Genomic DNA, 20,867 nt, shown 5'->3' with positions numbered 1-20,867 from the left:
ATCGTTCGGAGTTAGCATGGCGATTCTGGTTTCTCCAGGGCTTGCTCCGCGTTTATTAGTCGTATTGGACGATCTGTTTCCCGAGACGTTCCCGCTCGAGCCTCATCCTTGGGCCTCGAGGGGTGAGGGGAGTTTCCCTGACGTGAGTTATTGTATTGTCTTTTCCGGCACTCCTCTATTTCGTGTCCCGGATTTTTACAGTATCTACAGTATTTGTTGTTACTGGTTCGTTCGTGTCTATTGTTCTCGGGACCCCCTCGGTTGGCGTCTTCCGTTCTGTAAGTGTTTGTCGGTCTCTGTGACAGTGTACTATTATAAGCTTTTGGAAACGGCGCGTTACTGTACCGTGCTTGTTCGACGCGCGGCAGGTATTCGGCTCGAGTCCATCTGTTGTTAGGAGATCGTTCCGTGTTTATTTTTATGGGCGTCGAGTGGGCTAAAGGCCTTTCATTCAGATATACGTTACGTTCGTATGAACGGCGCGGAGTTTCGAATCTTTCATTGTTTAGTTCCGATCTTTTCGCGAGAATTTTGACGTGTGAAAAAGCTAGAAACGGGTCGCGATAGTGTTCTTGTCTCAATTGTATCCTATAGGCGAGTGGCAAGCCCTCGCAGAAAGATCGTGCTGTTAAGGCGTCGATTTCGTTTACTGATCCGACGAATAGCATTCCTTGCACTCGGCGTTCCGCGTCCGTTATAGAAGATCGCAAGTCTTTTACGCGGCTAATGAAATCAAGGATATGCTCGTTTGGTTTAAGGTAAATTGTGCTCAGCTCCCCGCGATACTGGTCGATGGTTTTCGGGGATCCGAAGGCTCCATTCAGGAGGTCGGCAAGTTGAGTTATCGTTTCGCACTCTTCGTCTTCTACGGCGCATATAGCTCGCCCGCGTAACTTAGTGAGGAGTAAGCGGGTCAGGTTTCGCTCAGACGATGGTGGGAATATTTCTTTAGCGCGTCTACATGCTCGTATGAATTGGGAGAGGGGGATATTTCGACCGTCGAATGGCGGGATAGTCTCAAGTGCCTCCCTGAAAAACACCCTTGGACTATCATAATTGGTTCCGTGTTGGAATGCGGGAGACGCCTGTTCGTCGAAAAAACGTCCCGCGGTGCTGGGAATATATTGCGTAGGTATCGTATTATTCCCGCGCATGGAGTTTATCTCTTGGCGTAATCGTTCGATTTCTTGGAGCATATGATCGCTTAGGTCGGGTTTTTCGGTTGCTACCATTGTGATGGAGTTCAAACGTTTTTCCACCTCCGTTTCCTTACTCACGAGGTTACTGCGGATGATTTCGAGATCTTCTTCCGAAGCCCGTTTTTCGCGTTCGAACGTTTCTTTCTGCTGTTGAAGCATCTCGGATTGTTCGCGTAACCGTGCTTCCTTGGCATGCAATTGAGCGCGAAGTTCGTCTATTTCTACTTCAGTGAGCTTTTTCGTACCCGATTTTCCTCGTGTTTCCATCGCAAATATTAACTCGTATCCCACCGCTGTCACCAAATTTTGTTACGTCTCGTGGGGTCGCGGCTGCGAAAATTTGAATGCAGAGCTCGGCTTTTTCCACGAGACACGATCGCTATTACGGGTACGCGAATCTATGCGATTCTCCCCGGGGATACCCGCGATCTGAGGTTATTCGCGCTGGAACTGAGGTGATCGGATTATTGCGTGGGACCTACCTGTGACTCTACTGTAATAAAGATAGCTTCGTCGATTGCTCTATGCGAAACGTCGTTGGGGTTGCGTAAGCAATCTTCGTACGTAAACTGACAAAGCTCGCACAAATCACCGATTTGCGTGAGGGTAAGTCGGAAGTTGCAGACTCCGCAATTTATTCGGATAGGTGTTCCGTCTATGATTAGAGTATGCTTCCGAATCCTTGTCCAAAGTAATTTCGAGACTCTAGGTAAGGTGGAATAGCATGAAGTGCAGAGAGCTGCCTTAGTCTCAAAATGGATGTACCCGACACCATCTTGGCAATAGAATAAGGGTTCAAACGGTACAAAGAGATTAACTTCTGGAGGAGGGGTTATGCCTCTAAGGGTGAGTGGGCACATTTGTGCTTGTTGCGTAATCGAATTGATAATGCGTCATTCGCTCGTAGATCTTCGGTGAACCCGGCAGTTATCGAGAAGTTAGTAGTCGTCGGCAAAACCGTCGGTAATTGTTCAGTAAAACACTGGTAAGGTGCCAGTAAGGTGTCGATAACCCGTTGGTAAAAGAACGTTCGTCGGTATATGGTTGGTAATGTCGGTATAAGAACGTATGTCGGTATATAGTCGGTAATGTCGGTAAAAGAACGTATGTCGGTATATTGTCAATAACGTCGGTAAAAGAACGTATGTCGGTAACGTCGGTAAAAGAACGTATGTCGGTATATTGTCGGTAAATCGAGAGTGTTCTCAATTGATTATTGTTTAAATGGCTACTTTGTTGTACGGATTTACAAAGTTATTTTTTGAGACACGAAGATTTTTAAGAGATTGAATTATTTGCGTTTTTTCGTGTTAGAAGTCCGAGAGTTGCACCGCGTGTAGTGGACGACCCTAGTTTTATAGCCTGACCCTTTTTTTATAGCTTCCGCAGTGACGATCGAAAAGAGGAAAAATGCGTCGGAGATTTTTCTAGAATGTTCTCTTCCACGTGGTAGAAGCGTCTCTGAATTTGCTAACACGCGCGATTCCTGAGGTTAACGTGAATTTCACTTACCTTTAGTAGCACTTTCTTGATCGTGTCGGCTCGTACTTGGAAGTAGTGCGTGCGGCGAGGGTCGTTCACTACGGGGCCCACTTCCCCGTTAGAGCTTCGGCTCGTATGTGGTAAGGGACGGCGACCCGGAATTCAAACGCCCGGTAGCATGGCACCGTTAGGAGAAGGGACTGCACGGCGCTTCGGCGCTTCCCTTCTCACCATGCTCTGTGGCCCGGCACGTCTGCCGGGTAGGCGGCTTCGCCGCCCGGGGTTTTCTCCCCCCTCCGTCCTGGGGGAGGGCTCGTTACGGGATTTCCTCTGGGGGGTTGGGGAGTGGACGTCGGCGGCGGGGGCCGCAGTGGAGGGTGCCGCGCGCGATTACCCGAGGGGCTCTGCCCGGAGGGTTTCTTGAGGGGCTTTGCCCGGAGGGGGTCGCGCCGGCGGAGGGATCGACATGGTCACCCGAGGGGCTTTGCCCGGAAGGTTGTCCCAAGGGGCTTTGCCCGGAGGGGGCCATGTCGATCGGTCCGCGGGGCCCACTCGTGGAGTGGTCCCCGGGGACAGGGAGGTGCCTCAGGGTGCTGGTTGGGGGTCTCCAGGCTGGGCAGCCTGGGTCCCCGTCCCAGCGTCCCTGGGGTAGGCCGCACCCGGGCCGCTCGGACGTTTCCGAGGCGGGGCTGAGTCGGCGTAGACGGCCACGCGTGGTCACCCGAGGGGCATAGCCCGGAGGGTTTACTCAAGGGGCACTGCCCGGAGGGGACCATGCGGGTCGACCGTCGAGGCCGCTCGGACATATTCCGAGGCGGGGCTCGACGGCGAGAGGGAAGTCGCAGGGTGCTGGTCGGAGAGCGTGCTCTCGTCCCAGCGTCCCTGCGGCTTGCCATCCTCGGGCCGCTCGGACGTTTCCGAATCCGGGCCGAGGGTGACGGTGAAGGCGAGTCGCGGTTACCCAAAGGGCATAGCCCGGAGGGGTTATCCAAGGGGCATAGCCCGGAGGGTGCTGCGGCCGCCTGCCGCCGGGGCCGCTCGGACGTTCAGAAACGGCCTCAGAAGGCGGGGCCCGGCGGCGATAGAGGTTATCCCCGGTCGGTCGAGACCGTTTCCCCTTCCGAACCGACCGAACGGAGAGGCGCTTGCCCCTCGTCGAAAGCCTTCGACGAGGGGCGTTCACATATACTGGTCGCCACGGCGTGTAGGGCAGGGCCGGGGAGCGGCGACCCTGTCCAAAGCGTCCGTGGGGCCCCCCGGGTGGCGCCGCCCGTCACGATGCCCGCGTTGTCGGAGGCGCGAGACCCCTGAAAGCCCGTGTGAGCGTCAAATCCCACACGGGTGTGTAAGGAGCTCGGGGTCAGGCCGGGGTGCGGTATCCCCCCGGCCAATGACGTACGTCCCCTCTCCGGGGGAACTCGGGGCCCGGCCTTGGGGTGTGGCCGGTCATGTTTTGGGGCACCCCTTGGTCGGTGGGGGTATACCCTGGGGGACAGGAGCCGTGACGGGAAAGTGGGATAATACAGAGATGAATATTCAAGAGACAACACAACCAACAAACAAGGATGGAGCGGAGACGCGCGCAGGGCATATGGTCCTGAGAGAGAGAAAGGATCCCTGCACCTCAACAGGGGTAGCTAAGGATCCCTGCACCTCAACAGAGGTAGCTAAAGATCCCTGCACCTCAACAGAGGTAGCCCATACAGCACCGATAGATTGCAAAAACATTACAACAATCTTTCACCGCAATATTGCAATATTGCAAATTCACTGCAAAATGTTGCTACATCATTGCTGTTGAATTGCAGCAATGTTAAAATGTCCGCTTTTTGGAAAATTGCAACAAAATATTACAACAATATTGCAATATGTTATGAGTTTGCAATAATGCTTGTTATTGCAACCATAAACTAATGTTGCATATACAGGTATATAAATGTAAATAAATCATTAATGAAAATACGTTGTAGTTCATTTATATATATTACAATATATAAATTATAGAATTTGGATTACATGCAATATTTCCGAAATATTAATGTCATGTTGCTACAAGTGTGCTGGAATTTTGTGCACTTATATCTCTGCAATGTCTTTATAATGTTGCATTGCAACTTGCAACATTGCAACGTTGCTGCAATATAATTGCAATAATCTGTGCTGTATGGGAGCTAAGGAACATCTATGGACAGGCGAACTGCATAAGGAAGCAAGAATCCAATTATGCAGAGTAGACGGAGACAGCATTTCCTCGGATTTCTCGAGAGAATCCAACAAAGAAAATAAGAAGAACTCTCCTGCACTGAGGCGCATAACAAGAGAAATAGCCCGAGTGAGAGAAAGGGCGGAAAATCTCTCTAAAAGAAGGGGAATGAAGGAAATGACGGGAACTGATTACGAAGCGGATACCGAAATAGACACCGTGAGCGAAATCAGCTCAATTGAAGATGTACAAGGAGAGTCTACAGTCACAGTGGACCTCCTAAAAGACGGATTCCCTGCTCTTCCTGAAAAAACTCCACAGGAACAGAAGCAAGCAGAAACGACAGAGGGAGAAGAAACTCTACCCTCACCGCTCACAAAGAGGAAGCGAGGCCACAAGGAAACAACTGGGGCGTATCGCAAACTCCTGCAAAAAAAGGAGAAAGAAGAACAAGAAGCGCGTCGCGAAAAAGAAATCCTAGATCCCCTATTCCAGCCTACACGGGGAAAATCGTACAAGGAATTTGAGGGAATGATCGAGGACAAGAATGAGGAATTTCAAAACGCTCCAGTTAGAGACGTGGAAGCGTTGACAGCGGAAAGAACCATGGACTTATACAAGGTAGCTACCCAATCGGGAATTTTGAAGGGCACCTTTGTAAGGCAGGTGAAGGAGGCGGCTGCTGACATGTGCGCAGCAGCCACAACATTGGCAGTGAGGGCTCAGATCCTAACAGGGGCATCGGTGGAAAAGCAAACGGAAGAAATGCAATACCAGATGCAACTACTAAGGCTGGAAAATCAGCAACTCAAACGGGAGATAGAGCTGCTGAAGAAAAGGAAAAGGAGAGAAACGCTCCATCCGACAGGGAACAAGGGGAATGAGAAAGAACCGCTAAGCACAGAGGAGGAAAACGCCGGAATGAGGACAAGAAGATGGGTCGAAGGAAACCCACTACCACCCAAAGATGGGGGGATCCCGTCAACCCGGGAAGAGACCGGGGAAATCTCGCTTCCGCCTTTCGGCGGGGAGACCTCCTCAATGGAAAGCACGGAGATGCGCGGAATCCCACTTCCACTACAAGGTGGGGGGATTCCGAGCACCTCCGGGGTCAAGAGAAGGGCAATGAAGGAATGGGAGGACGAGGAAATGAAGAGCGTGGAGGAATTCCTGGCATTCCCAAAAGCAGGTCCTCCCCCCTCAGCTAAAGAGAGGAGGGAACATACTCCGACAGAGATGATCCACATTGCTAGAGGCGGAATGGAATTTACCATTCCGCAAGATAATAGTAATGAGGAAAGGAAGGAACGAGAGAAACAGATGGCTATGATCGCCATGTTTGAAGGCATCGTAGTCCGTCTATTGGACGAAAGGCTAGGCTGCCCGGTCCCCACTTACGCGGAAACCAAAAGGGCAGAAAAGATGAAGATGCCGCAAGCAAAGTTACCCCCGCAGCAGCAACGGCCACAACAGCAGCAGAAACAGCGGCAGCAGACGACAGAAAAACCGTCACCAATAATGACAACTAAAAAAGCTACGGCCGGGGAGAAGGACCTAACTGCTAAAAACAAGCTGAGAATAAAAGAAGTTAGGATCCTGCGTGGTGCGGATAAAAAACCCGCTACCACGCTGAATCCACCCGCCAGGAAAGCGACGGAAAGAATTCCTTGCTCCAAAGCATCAGGAGCAAGAGAGGAGAAATCCCAACTCTCAATAAAGGAGAGGAAAGAGAAGGTGCCACCAAAGGCACAAAAGCAGAAGGGGGGAAATCCCCAGCTTCAAGAACGAGGAAAGGAAGCAGGAAAGGACAGTACCACATGGGCAGAAGTACTGTCCAGGAAAGTCAAAAGGGCAAGCATCAAAGCGGCAGAGACAGAAGCAAGAGAGGAGACCAACCTCAAGAAGGCCAATGCCAAGAAACAGATGCAAAACACCCCGCCCACCAAGAAACCAAACACCAGGAGGAGAGAACCGCGAACAGCCGCGGTCACGATCACGTGCCCCCCGGGAACTTACGAGAAGCATCTCTGGGAAGCACGACAAAAAGTTAAGGCCCAAGGGCTCCTGGAAGGAGCCAAGATTAAAAGAGGAGCTACGGGCTCGTATATTTTTGAAATCCCGGGGGCGAACTGTCAAGAAAGGGCAGACAGATTTGCTCTCGCGATGAGAGAAGCTCTCAAGGGATGCGAGGGCGTCAGCGTGCAACGCCCCGTAAAAATGGCGGAAATAAGACTCAGGGGGCTGGACGAATCCATACAGCCCCCTGAGATCATAAACGCAGTGGCAAATGCAGGCAACTGCGAGGAGGAAAAAATCCACCTGGGGGAGATACGTAAGACCCCAGGGGGAAAGAGTATCGTATGGGTCCGCTGCCCCCTCAGGGCAGCGAACATAATAATGCGAACGGCCCAAATTAAGATAGGGTGGGCACTCGTGCGCGTGGAGTTATTGGAGGCAAGACCTCTCCAATGCTTCAAGTGCTTGGAGGGGGGACATGTGCGCGCACGGTGCCCCAATAACATCGACCGCAGCGGTAAATGTTACCGTTGCGGACGAAGAGGGACATGCAGCTAAAAGCTGCACAGCGGCAGTTAAATGCCCGGTGTGCACAGATAAAGGGCTGCCTGCAAATCACAGAGGCAGGCAGCAAAGTGTGCACGCCAGTACACAAGGGGAAAAGGGGGGTCCCCCTAAATAAGGCGACAAACCCCCCCTGCCTACAACCAAAGCATCTGCCAAACAGGCAAAAAAGAAGAAAAATCAACAGGAGAAGGAAGCCCCCCTCTCTAGAAACCTTATGGATGTTGAGGAACCCAAAGAGCAAAGGGCTCCTAAAACAAGAGGGGAAATGCTCCCAGCAGAAGGCGACGCCAAAAGAAAGCGTCTGAAAATAAATATTATGGACAAAGATCCCGCCGCCATGGAGGCGGAGGGACCTGAGGGAACATACACGGAAGAAGATGACGTGTAAAGTGCTCTAAGGCAATGTTAACCATTCAGTGCCGGCCCAGGACCTCTTCGTTCAGAATCTGATGGAGAGGGACTGCGGCTTGGGGATCGTGGCCGAGCCGCACCATATCCCAGACAACAACTGGGCAAGTAGCAGTGACGGCTTGGCCGCGATCGCCCACAGAGGCGCGTCAAACTCTCCCCCGATGGAACCATTAAAGTCGGGGAAGGGTATGAGCACGGTCAGATGGGGGTCCATCATCGTTATTGGCGTGTATCTCCCGCCGAAGAGACTTCATTGAGGGACCCGCCATTGAGGGACAGCTGAAAGAGTACCACCCCGCCCCGGTAGTCATCGCGAGGGACTTCAACGCCAAATCGAGCGTTTGGGGTTCCCCGCGGGATGATTGGCGGGGTGGTCAGACATTAGACTGGGCGGCGCGGTGTGGCCTTCTCCCCTGTAACAGGGGAAAAATGGCCACATGCGTTAGGAGGCAGGGGGAGTCGATCGTCGACCTGACATGGGTCACTCCCTCTGCTTCGAGGCTGGTAAGCGGGTGGAGGGTACTGGCGGAGATCGAAACCATATCTGACCACAGATATGTGGAATTCTCCGTCGGTGCCTTCCCCCGCGAGGTGATCGAGCGCCGCCGAAACAGGGAGGCTGTCTCTCAAAGATGGGCCCTCAGGAAGCTAGACCAAGACGCGTTTCTGGCCGCAGTCGAGGCGGCCCTGATGGTTAGAGGAGAGGAAAGTAGGGGGGACCAGGAAGGAGAAAGGGCATGGCTGCACAAGACAATAATCAATGCTTGCGACGCGGCCATGCCCAGAATAAAGAGAAGGTCCCCCCTGAAAGACATACTGGTGGTCGGAAGAAATCGCCGAAGCAAGACAAGCCTCCGACCACGCAAGAAGGAAAGTTTATAGGAGGAAAAAGCTCGAGCGGTTAGACCCCGAGGGGTATCAGGACGCGTGGGACAATTACAAGGAAAAGAGGGATGACCTACGCGTCCTGATACGGAGGGCAAAGGCGAGAGCCTGGGACGAATTGCTCTCCTCCCTGGACGAGGACCCATGGGGGCGCCCCTACCGCATAGTTCTCAAGAAGTTGAGAAGCGGGGGCGCCCCAAACACGGAGTCCTTGGATCCCCAATTTATCGGCCAAGTCGTCGACACCCTGTTCCCGCGGGAAGAAGGTCAAGATGACCCGATTCCGGAGCGGGGATTCCGAGGCCATGGGGGTCACGGAGGGAGAGCTCCGGAACGCCATCAAAAAGATAAAATCTGGGAAAGCTCCCGGTCCTGATGGCGTTCACGGGAGAATCTGGGCTCTCGCCTATCGGGGTCTCGCAGAGCCCATGCGGAGGATGTACAACGAGTGGGCTCCTTCCCACGAGAATGGAAGGAGGCAAATATAGTCCTCCTTCCAAAGGAGGGTAAGCCGAGGGATGTACCCTTGGCGTATAGGCCAATCTGCCTAATAGACGAGGCGGGCAAGATCCTAGAAAGGATCATAGCCGATCGCCTTGTCTATCATTTGTCCCGGGAAGGTCCAAACCTGAGCCAGGAGCAATACGGCTTTCGGGTCGGACGGTCCACGATAGATGCGATTCTTCGGGTCCGTTCGATTTCGGAAGCCGTAACGGAGGAGGGCGGGGTGTTGCTTGCTGTGTCCTTGGACATCTCGAATGCATTCAACACCCTGCCATGGCACCGGATTGGGGCGGCCCTGGAGTATCACCGGGTCTTCCCATATCTGGTGTCGATCCTGGCGGACTATTTCCGGGACAGGCGATTGACCTATACCGATAGGAACGCCGAAGAACAGAAGCGTCAGATGACGTGCGGGGTTCCGCAGAGGTCGGTACTTGGCCCCCTGCTGTGGAACCTCGCATACGACGCTGTCCTTCGGCAAACCCTCCCCCCGGGCTGTCACACGGTGTGTTATGCTGACGACACACTGGTGATGGCCGGGGGCGACTCATGGGAAGATGCGACCGCTCGGGCGAACATTGCAGTGCACCGCGTTGTGCGGCTCGTGAAGCGGATGGGGCTCAAAGTGGCGCCTCAAAAAACCGAGTCCATCTTTTTGCACGATGGCTCTCGTGGGGCGCCACCAAAAACCCACATCTGCGTGGAGGACACCTCGATAGAGGTGGGGGCCTGCCTGAAGTACCTGGGCCTCCACCTCGACAGTAAGTGGGCCTTTCGGGAACACTTCCGCCGTATTTCCCCCAGTGTAGAAAAGACAGCGATGGCGCTGCAGCGCCTGCTGCCCAACCTTGGGGGACCCGGCGGAAGTGTCCGAAAGCTGTACGCCGGAACCGTCCATGCCATGCTCCTGTACGGGGCACCGGTATGGGTAAAATGCCTGGAGGCCACCCGCGGCCCAAGAGATGCCTTGAGGCAGCTACAAAAGCGGGTGGCCAATAGAATATGCCGGGGCTACCGTACAGTGAGCTGGGTAGCCGTGGGGGTACTCTCCGGAGTGCCCCTGTGGAGATGCTCGACCGCATGTACACAGATGTATACACGCGTACACGCGAATACCAGCGGGCGGGCATCATAGTAACAGACGGAGTCCGGCGTGCAGTAAGGGTCCACTCCCGACGGGCGCTGATCCAGAAATGGAGGAACAGCCTCGAAGATCCGAGGCTGCCAGGACAGCGCACCGTCGGGGCTATACGACCCTGTCTAGAGAACTGGTTAGACAAGGTCAAAGGAGGGGTGTTCTTCCACACGACGCAGGTACTCACCGGACATGGTTGCTTCGGTGAGTACCTGCACAGAATAGGGAAGGAGCGCACAACGCGGTGCTATCACTGCGGCCACGAGCGTGACACCGCCCAGCACACACTCGAAGAGTGTGTTGCCTGGGCGGGTGAGAGAGAGGGGCTCGTGGCCGCAGTGGGGAGGGATCTGTCATTGCCCTCAGTAGTGAGGGCAATGACAGATAATGAAGATGCTTGGAGGGCGTTCTCCTCCTTCTGCAGCAAAGTTATGGCATCGGCGGCTCTGGCCGTTCGTGGTGCCGGGGATCGGGGGGGGGGCGCGCCCCCGGTGTGAGGAGAAGAAGAGGAGACACGGAGGAGGATGAAGAGGGCGTGCCCCCTCCTCCCCCGCCGCCGTCGGTGGGCTTGCCCGCTGACGGGGGTGGGGGCCGGGGGGGATACGCCCTCAGGAAAAGAAGGAGGGAAGAAGGAAGCAGCAGCACGGAGGACAGGGGGGGCCCTCTTTTTCCCGCCGCCGGTGAGCTTGCTCACTAGTGGTGGTGGGGATCGGGGGGGTCCATCCCATACTCTCCCGCAGTCTTCGATGCGGGATGAGAACACCGGGGTGGGGGGGCTGGGAACATCTAGGTCCCGGCCCCCCCCCCCCGATGACCTCTCGAGAATCGGAACGCGGGCGCGCCGCCTCGCTTAGGCGGGGTTGGCGCGGTCGCGCCCCCGAAAGGGCAACCCCTCGGCTGCGGTCGAATCCCAACTCCCAAGGGAGCGGAGAAAACCGCAGCCGGGGGGTCGAGAGGGGGCCACGTGTCGCTGGCGGGTGGGCATCGCCCTTCCGCCGGGGGCGCCTGAGTCCCCCTCAAGGACGGAGACGTGACGCGTAGGGGCCTCTCACCGGGACCCATATGGCACCGGGGGGAGGGCAACACCGTCCACGGAAGGGGGTTCCTCTCCTTCTGAGAGGTACCCCTTGATGAGGGCTCCCCCAGTGGAACGCCGATCCGGATCACCCTTTAGGGGATCCGGGGGTCGCGATTACTGGGGGGGCGGGGGGCGATGGCTCGAGCGGGAGCTCTCGAGCCATGGCCCCGCCCCCCAAACTCTTTGGGAGAGCGCGGCGTGGGGCAGGTGTTCGCCCCGCAACCGCGAGGGAACCGCGCAGTCATTGACTGTGCGGTCGGGGAGGGGTCTCGGCCGCAAGGTCGAGGCAGCTCCCCGGAGACGGCTTGGCGAGGGGACGGCGAGACGGCATGAGATCCAGCATCCTCGCCGTCCCCTATCCAACGCCCGGGAAAAACACCCGCTGGGGTTTTAGTGAGGTAGGTCTTGGGCCCCCTGGTCGAACCATTCGTGGCTCGATCAAGGGGAACAAGGAGTCCCACATAACCTGCACCCCTACCCGAGGATGCGCGGTACCATGACGGTTTCCCCAGCGTCACAAAAAAAAAAAAAGGGTCGTTCACTGGGATGTTTGGCGGCGGCAGGCGTCGTGGTTGGAACGTTATTGGTATGCACTTCCACGGTAGGAGTTCGTCGTTGTTATTATTTTTAATGTTGAAAATGTCCTCGTATTCAGAATCGGCCTGATACTCCACTCCGAGGAATTGAGAATATTCCTCGGTCGCTGATTCACGATAAAGTCGGTTTAGTTTTCGTAATTGATTCTTCCTTCCCGCGCGTCGCGTCTTAGGCATATTGAATTTGATGCATCCTCTGAATGATTACTCAAATAAGGAGGGTTGATATGCGGCGGACCTCACTATCAATTCCTTATTTTGGCAAATGCTGAGAATGTTAATTCTAACTGTAATGAGCGGTGGTCCGCTTCAGACACAGTTTTGAATTGTTCTGAATTCAAACGCCGTATGACAGATTTAAACGCTACCGTATTTTATCACGGGAGTGGAAGTTTTGAAGAGTACTGAACACTAGTTTTTACACATGAATACACTGATTTATTCGTATAGTAGTACAGAATTCGAGACTAAAACTTAGAATTAGAATTTAGACTTAAACTTAGAATTTAGATTTTAGAGTTAGGATATTATACTTAGAGTTAGAATTTTAGAATTAGAGTTAGAATTTAGGAGTGCGACTGTACTGTTCGGTGTCGCGCAGAGAACTGCCGAAATTCGGGACTGCTCTGAGGTCCTTCGTTTCGGCGGCTCGGGCCTGCGGCGGCCTGGAGAGGGGGAACTCTCCGGAGTAGGGGCTCTCACTGTGGTGGGAGATCCTTAGGCGCTACGAAGCGCCACGCTTAGTTTCTAGGCGGAGTTAAGCGTCATGGCCGGCTTTGGCGAGCTTTTCAAACGATGTTTGATAGTTTTAGGATTTATTCCTTATAGATGGAAAAAAATTTACATACCCGGACATAGTAATAAAGCCGGACGTGACAAATGAAAGAAGCGAAGTTGTCCTGAGCTCCTTCGAGGATGAAATCGCGAGTGTCGTTGAATGTGAGGTTAGCGGTGTCCTTGTCGAAAATGTTGAGGTCTTGTTCGTTATGAGGTTGTAAAGAGGGGTTGTATGATGATGCGATATGTCGGCTTGGATCCGGAATATAATATTCGGGATCGGATAAGAGACTGTGATTCGTATTTGATTCAGAATATGGCGGATCCGGAAATTGCGGGTGAGAATAATCGATATAAGGGGGAAGATTATTTATGGGCGAGTAAACGTCTGGAGAAGGAGATCGCACGATTATCCGCGTGGGAAAGATTTGGACATGTAAATTGAGGGGCCTTCTCGTTCTACGTTCACGTAGTGTATGGAGACTGTAACGTCCAGACAAATTTCAAAATTTCAATCTTTTTCAAATTTAATTCTTTAACATATTAGTCATGACAATCGCTAGCCTACATGAAAGACCGGTATTAACAAATATTTAGTCTCGCATATAATCGCTCATAAGTTAAAAAACATGATTTCTGCCCGCCCCTCACCCCCCCTCATTGCCCCTGAGTTAGAACCCCCCTAGTATACCTACTATTAGAAATTCGTTCCTGATGCAAGTTATCTATCAATTTACATATAACTATAAAATGTAAATGTAAATTGATAAATTTTACCTGTCTATTATGATTATTAAACTCTAACTATAAAATAACAATAGAAGTTACAATTAAGCTTTTCTACCATTTACATGCAAATATGAATATAAATTAAAGCAAATAAGATTATTTTAATCTATAACAAAATTTACGAAGTAATGCATTTTATTTTAAATCGCAAAAGGAATCGACATATTCTAAAGAATAATACCTAAAATATATAGATATCGTTCGTAAAGTAGTAATTAGGTATGAAACCCGCTTTATTATGTGAACTCGGCTTTACTCTCAAGAAACATCTAAAAGATTCTAGAAGGTTCTAGAAAGACGGTTGAAAACCGTTACATTCCTGAAGCATGACGCAAAGCATGATGCAACGCTGAAACACGTTGCAACCTGCAAGGCCCGTTGCAAGCCGCGTAGCGATGAGTCATCAAAGAAGCACCGCTATCGCTATCAAGAAGAAGATAAGATAAGTCAGAGCGCATAGCCAACAAAGGCATACCGCTATCGCTACCGAAAATAGAATAAGGAAAGTCGGAGCGCCCGGCGATGAGTCATCAAAGGAACGCCGCTATCGCTACTAAGAAGCCATCTCTCCGGGACTTAACCGTCGCAATCTCTACCAGGAACAGATTGTCTCCGGTACTTCCCCGGCATACCTCTCTTGCCATTGGCTAAGCCGCATCGCCCGATGGGAGGAGCGAGCCACATTTTACGGTATATAAACTCTGCACCCGGCACGGAACGGCAGTGATCCGCCGGAAGTTGTTCAGCCAGCACAGCCAAGTTCAATACTTCTAACACCAGCCAGCTAACCAGCTATTACTACGGAGTTCCGAAGACAACGAGACACAGCCGCCATTTCGGACCGAGGTACCGAGGTTCCTCAGATCTTCAGACTCAGAGGGAAGAACACAGTAGCGAAGTGTACCATACCAAGGCACATTAGACATTGTCTAACCTTGTGAGTATTTAAGCCAGTCCACATATCCCTAAATAGTAAAGCGCGACGGGCACTCATTATATTTAATCATTATATTTAATTATCCAATATTAACTCAATCTTACATTACATTTCGAACTCTGAATTTTGAACATAGACATAAGCCATATATTACTCTGCGTTTCCGATATTATTTCAATCTACGATTTGCACCTGCACACGTCTGCGTTACAATCGTCGATCTATTCAATATTTTATCCAATACTATTCAGTACTATTTAATCAATTTCGCATACTTATTTGATCTATTATAATAAATATACTTATGTATTTTATTGTATTACTGCTTACTTATATATGTATGTAACCCTGTATCCTACCACATATTAGCGAATTGAATGCCGCTAATTCCTCTGTACACATTAGAAACTATATCCTGTCACAAGGTACATTCGCAAGTCATCTCTGAGGTGCACGTTTAGTAAAGTAAACGTCGCATTAGCCTATTAAGACAAGGACCAGAGAACCCGGCTTAGCCGGATGAACACCTATCTCTCTATCTCTTTTACGCTTTTATTACCTTGCATTTTCCAATAGTTGCGAATACTTTACCACACCAACTGACAGTGATTTTGCATATTGATATTCGATTCATTCGACAAGTGTACACCACCCGACCCTATTTACAACCAATAGAAATATACTCTGTCATAAGGTACATTCGCAAGTCATCTCTGAGGTGCACGTTTAGTAAAGTGAACGTCGCATTAGCCTATTAAGACAAGGATCAGAGAACCCGGCCTAGCCGGATGAACACCTATCTCTCTATCTCTTTTACGCTTTTATTACCTTGCATTTTCCAATAGTTGCGAATACTTTACCAAACCGAATGACAGAGGTCTTGATAATTACTAAGAATTATTACTTCAATATTTAAGACTCAAATCTTTGATGCTTGAAAGTACAAGTATTAATATTCTTGATATAGATATTAATACACGTACTAAGATTCCTTTCCTATTCCACATTATTGCCAATTCTGTTTCAGTATCGTTTAATTATAATTATAATTGACACTACGCTTAATTAATTAACAGGTGAAGGGCATTCTCGTATAGATTAACCTTTCATCTCGTCTCTAACTCTTTAACACGTAAATCACGACTTAAACGTGAGTCACATTCAATTACCTTTGATTATTTAACTATCTCAGTTCTATTAAACCTATTATTCATATAAATTTATTTAACCATTAGATGGTCTCTCCCTTCCGAAGGAAGAATCAAATTGATCGCGACGAGCAACGTCTCCACAGACTACGCGAACGTAGGACAAGAAGAGTATTAAACTTACAAGTCCAAATATTTCCTACGCGAGTAATCGTTCGATCCCCTTCTCCAGACGTTTATTCGCCTATAAATAACCTTTCGCCCTACATTGATTATTCTCACCCGCAATTTCCGGAGCCCTCGCCGTTAGAATCAAATACGTTAATAACGAACCCTAATCATCAATTCTTACCCGATCCTGAATATTATATCCCGGATCAAAATTTACCAATCACATCGCCAGAGTACGACCCCATTTTACAATTTAACAACGAACAAACCTTTCACATTCTCAACGAGGACACCGCGAATCTCACTCACGACGTCGATAACGTCATCCCTGAGGAAGCGCAAGATAACTTCACTTCTTTCATAACTTACCTCAACCAGCCTAACAATCCGGAACTGGAGCTCAGTCATATTGTAACTCAATTTCAAGCTCCCCACGAACCACGTCAGGACCAATAAACTTTATATCGACGTAGAGGTTTTATAAATGAATAAATGACATTATATCTGTAAAATATCTTTATTTATCGACCCGACCCGTCGGTTTTCTTCTCCGTCCGATACTCTCAATCGAATCTCAAGCTCTCGGCTTCCCTGGGTATAGCCGGCCTAGCAGGTTGCCCATAAAACAAATAGAGAGCAGCTTCTTGAACGTCCACCGAGGTAGACGCGAGAGAAGACCGTCTTGTGCAGAAAATAATTTATCGCTAGATGAATTATTGGACGTAACAAGTAGGTTAATTTTTGGTGGCAGCGGTGGGATAGGCCAAAAGAGATCGTTGAGAGATCGCGGAGATTGATCTGTGCGATCGGTGTTTTTCATAAGTGAAATTAACGTAAAGTTAAATTATAAATCTTAAAACGAAATGTCTCTTACCAGAACCCCTGTACATTCAGACAATTCAGAAAACAGAGTACTTACCCGTAGTCAACTTAATCTTTATACACAGAATTTAAACGATAAAGAAGCCCAATTAACAGCGCAAGCTGAAACATTACGAAATAGAGAGGAAAATTTACTTACATTTCAACGAACTTTAGAACAAGATAGAAACATGGAGGACGGTTCGGTAACCGGAATTTCAGAACAATTAGCTACACAATTAACCCTTATGGAAAAATTATCGGAACAAGTAACTCGCTTATCACAACGTATTGATATAGTCGAACATTCTAACAATATGCAGGAACATTATGATAAAATAGAAACACAAAGACCACCCACTCCTTTACAACTAAATTCACCTATTCGTTTGAAAGACGCTATAGACACAATCCCTAAATTTGATGGACATAAAATGTCTGTCCTTTATTTCACGAAAATTTGCGAAAGAGCGCTTCAACTAATTCCCGGATATCAAGAATATCATTTAGTTCAACTAATCATTAACAAATTGCAAGGACATGCTTACGCCGCGATCGAGGGAGTTGAATTTAATAGCCTACGAGATCTAACACGACGTTTAAAACTTATTTTCGGACCGAACAAATCCATCGATCAATATCGAGGAGAATTAGCAAATATATTTATGAAATATAACGAAAATATCTTTGATTACATCGCGCGCGTTCAAGAATTAAGAACGGCAATTATAGATGGAGAAGCCGATGTTTGTGGAAATCTCGACGACGAAGTTAGAGATAACATTGAAAAAAGCGTTACTAACAGTTTTATTAACGGATTACCTTCCGATTTATTAATCCGCGTGAAATTAGAACGACCATATACTCTTGAACAAAGCATTGTCTCAGCTATTCAATTATCCAAGACTCTAGAAGCCGAAAACCTTCGAAAGAAAAATACAATTTTTAATCGCGCTTACACTTCACCTCGAGCCGACGTGAACTATCCGACGGCAAGACAAACTGCGAACAGTATCGATAATAAACCTCCAATAATTAATAATCCGCGCAACAATAATATTTCTACTACCGCTCCTTTTATTAAACCTTTGATACCTGGTCAACCCGGACCAAATTATCCAGCCACTAAAATCTGTCGTTACTGCAAAAGTTCCGGTCAATTCATGAGCGAATGCCGGAAACTCGCTTACAAAAGATCACTCGTGTTACGTCCGGCCGTATAAATTTTTTCGTTTACTCCAAGTTCCTTAAACGCTATTTGAAAAGCGCGCCAAAGCCGGCCATGACGCTTAACTCCGCCTAGAAACTAAGCGTGGCGCTTCGTAGCGCCTAAGGATCTCCCACCACGGTGAGAGCCCCTACTCCGGAGAGTTCCCCCTCTCCAGGCCGCCGCAGGCCCGAGCCGCCGAAACGAAGGACCTCAGAGCAGTCCCGAATTTCGGCAGTTCTCTGCGCGACACCGAACAGTACAGTCGCACTTCTAAATTCTAACTCTAAGTCCAAATTCTAAATCCTAACTCTAATCCAAAAATTCTAACTCTAAGTATAATATCCTAACTCTAAAATCTAAATTCTAAGTCTAAGTCTAAATTCTAATTCTAAGTTCTAGTTTCGAATTCTGTACTACTATACGAATAAACCAGTGTATTCATGTGTGAAAACCAGTGTTCAGTACTCTTCAAAACTTCCACTCCCGTGATAAAACACGATAGCGCTTAAATCTGTCATACGGCGTTTGAATTCAGAACAATTCAAAACTGTGTCTGGAGCGGACCACCGCTCATCACAGTTAGAATTAACATTCTCAGCAATTGCCAAAATAAGGAACTGATAGTGAGGTCCGCCGCATATCAACCTTCCTTATTTGAGTAATCATTCAGAGGATGCATCAAATTCAATATGCCTAAGACGCGACGCGCAGGAAGGAAGAATCAATTACGAAAACTAAACCGACTCTATCGTGAATCAGCGACCGAGGAATATTCTCAATTCCTCGGAGTGGAATATCAGGCCGATCCTGAATACGAGAACATTTTCAACATTAAAAATAATAACAACGACAAACTCCTACCGTGGAGGTGCATACCAATAACTTTCCGACCACGACGCCTGCCGCCGCCAAACATCCCAGTGAACGACCCTCGCCGCACGCACTACCTCCAAGTACGAGCCGACACGATCAAGAAAGTGCTACTAAAGGTAAGTGAAATTCACGTTAACCTAAGGAATCGCGCGTGTTAGCAAATTCAGAGACGCTTCTACCACGTGGAAGAGAACATTCTAGAAAAATCTCCGACGCATTTTTCCTCTTTTCCATCGTCACTGCGGAAGCTATAAAAAAAAGGGTCGGGCTATAAAACTAGGGTCGACCACCACACGCGGTGCAACCCTCGGAATTCTAACACGGAAAAACGCAAATAGTTCAATCTCTTAAAAATCTTTGTGTCTCAAGAAATAACTTCGTAAATCCGTACAACAAAGTAGTCATTTAAACAATAATCAATTGAGAACACTCTCGATTTACCGACGTTACCGACAATATACCGACATACGTTCTTTTACCGACGTTACCGACAATATACCGACATACGTTCTTTTACCGACATTACCGACGATATACCGACATACGTTCTTTTACCGACGTTACCGACAATATACCGACATACGTTCTTTTACCGACATTACCGACGATATACCGACATACGTTCTTATACCGACATTACCAACAATATACCGACGTACGTTCTTTTACCAACTGGTTATCGACACCTTACTGGCACCTTACCAGTGTTTTACTGAGCAATTACCGACGGTTTTACCGACGACTACTGACTTCTCGATTACTGCCGGGTTCACCGAAGATCTACGAGCGAATGACGCATTATCAATTCGATTACGCAACAAGCACAAATGTGCCCACTCACCCTTAGAGGTATAACCCCTCCTCCAGAAGTTAATCTCTTTGTACCGTTTGAACCCTTATTCGATTGCCAAATTGGTATCGAGTACATCCACTTCGAGACTAAGGCAGCTCTCTGCATTTCATGCTACTCCACCTTACCTAGAGTCTCGAAACTACTTTGGACAAAGATTCGGAAGCATACTTTAATCATAGGCGGAACACCCACTGGAATAAATTGCGGGGTCTGCAACTTCCGACTTACCCTCACGCGAATTGGTGATTTGTGCGAGCTTTGCCAGTCTACGTACGAATATTACTTACGCAACCCCAACGACGTTTCGCATAGAGCAATCGACGAAGCTATCTTTATTACAGTAGAGTCACAGGTAGGATCCCACGCAATAATCCGATCACCTCAGTTCCAGCGCGAATAACCTCAGATCGCGGGTATCCCCGGGGAGAATCGCATAGATTCGCGTACCCGTAATAGCGATCGTGTCTCGTGGAAAAAGCCGAGCTCTGCATTCAAATTTTCGCAGCCGCGACCCCACGAGACGTAACAAAATTTGGTGACAGCGGTGGGATACAAGTTAATATTTGCGATAGAAACACGAGGGAAGTCAGGTACGAAAAAGCTGACTGAAGTAGAAATAGACGAACTTCGCGCTCAATTGCATGCCAAGGAAGCACGGTTACGCGAACAATCCGAGATGCTTCAACAGCAGAAAGAAACGTTCAAACGCGAAAAACGGGCTTCGGAAGAAGACCTCGAAATTATCCGCAGTAACCTCGTGAGTAAGGAAACAGAGGTGGAAAAACGTTTGAACTCCATCACAATGGTAGCAACCGAAAAACCCGATTTAAGCGATCATATGCTCCAAGAAATCGAACGATTACGCCAGGAGATAAACTCCATGCGCGGGAACAATACGATACCTACGCAATATATTCCCAGCACCGCGGGACGCTTTTTCGACGAACAGGCGTCTCCCGCATTCCAACACGGAACCAATTATGATAGTCCAAGGGTGTCTTTCAGGAAAGCACTTGAGACTATCCCGTCATTCGACGGTAGAAATATCCCCCTCTCTCAATTCATACGAGCATGTAGACGCGCTAAAGAAATATTCCCACCATCGTCCGAGCGAAACCTAACCCGCCTACTTCTTACTAAGTTACGCGGGCGAGCTATATGCGCCGTAGAAG

Source organism: Nylanderia fulva, unplaced genomic scaffold, assembly GCF_048542155.1.
Source record: "Nylanderia fulva isolate GAGA-0341 unplaced genomic scaffold, ASM4854215v1 Scaffold39, whole genome shotgun sequence".
NCBI lineage: Eukaryota > Metazoa > Arthropoda > Insecta > Hymenoptera > Formicidae > Nylanderia > Nylanderia fulva.
This window is presented reverse-complemented; position numbering follows the sequence as displayed.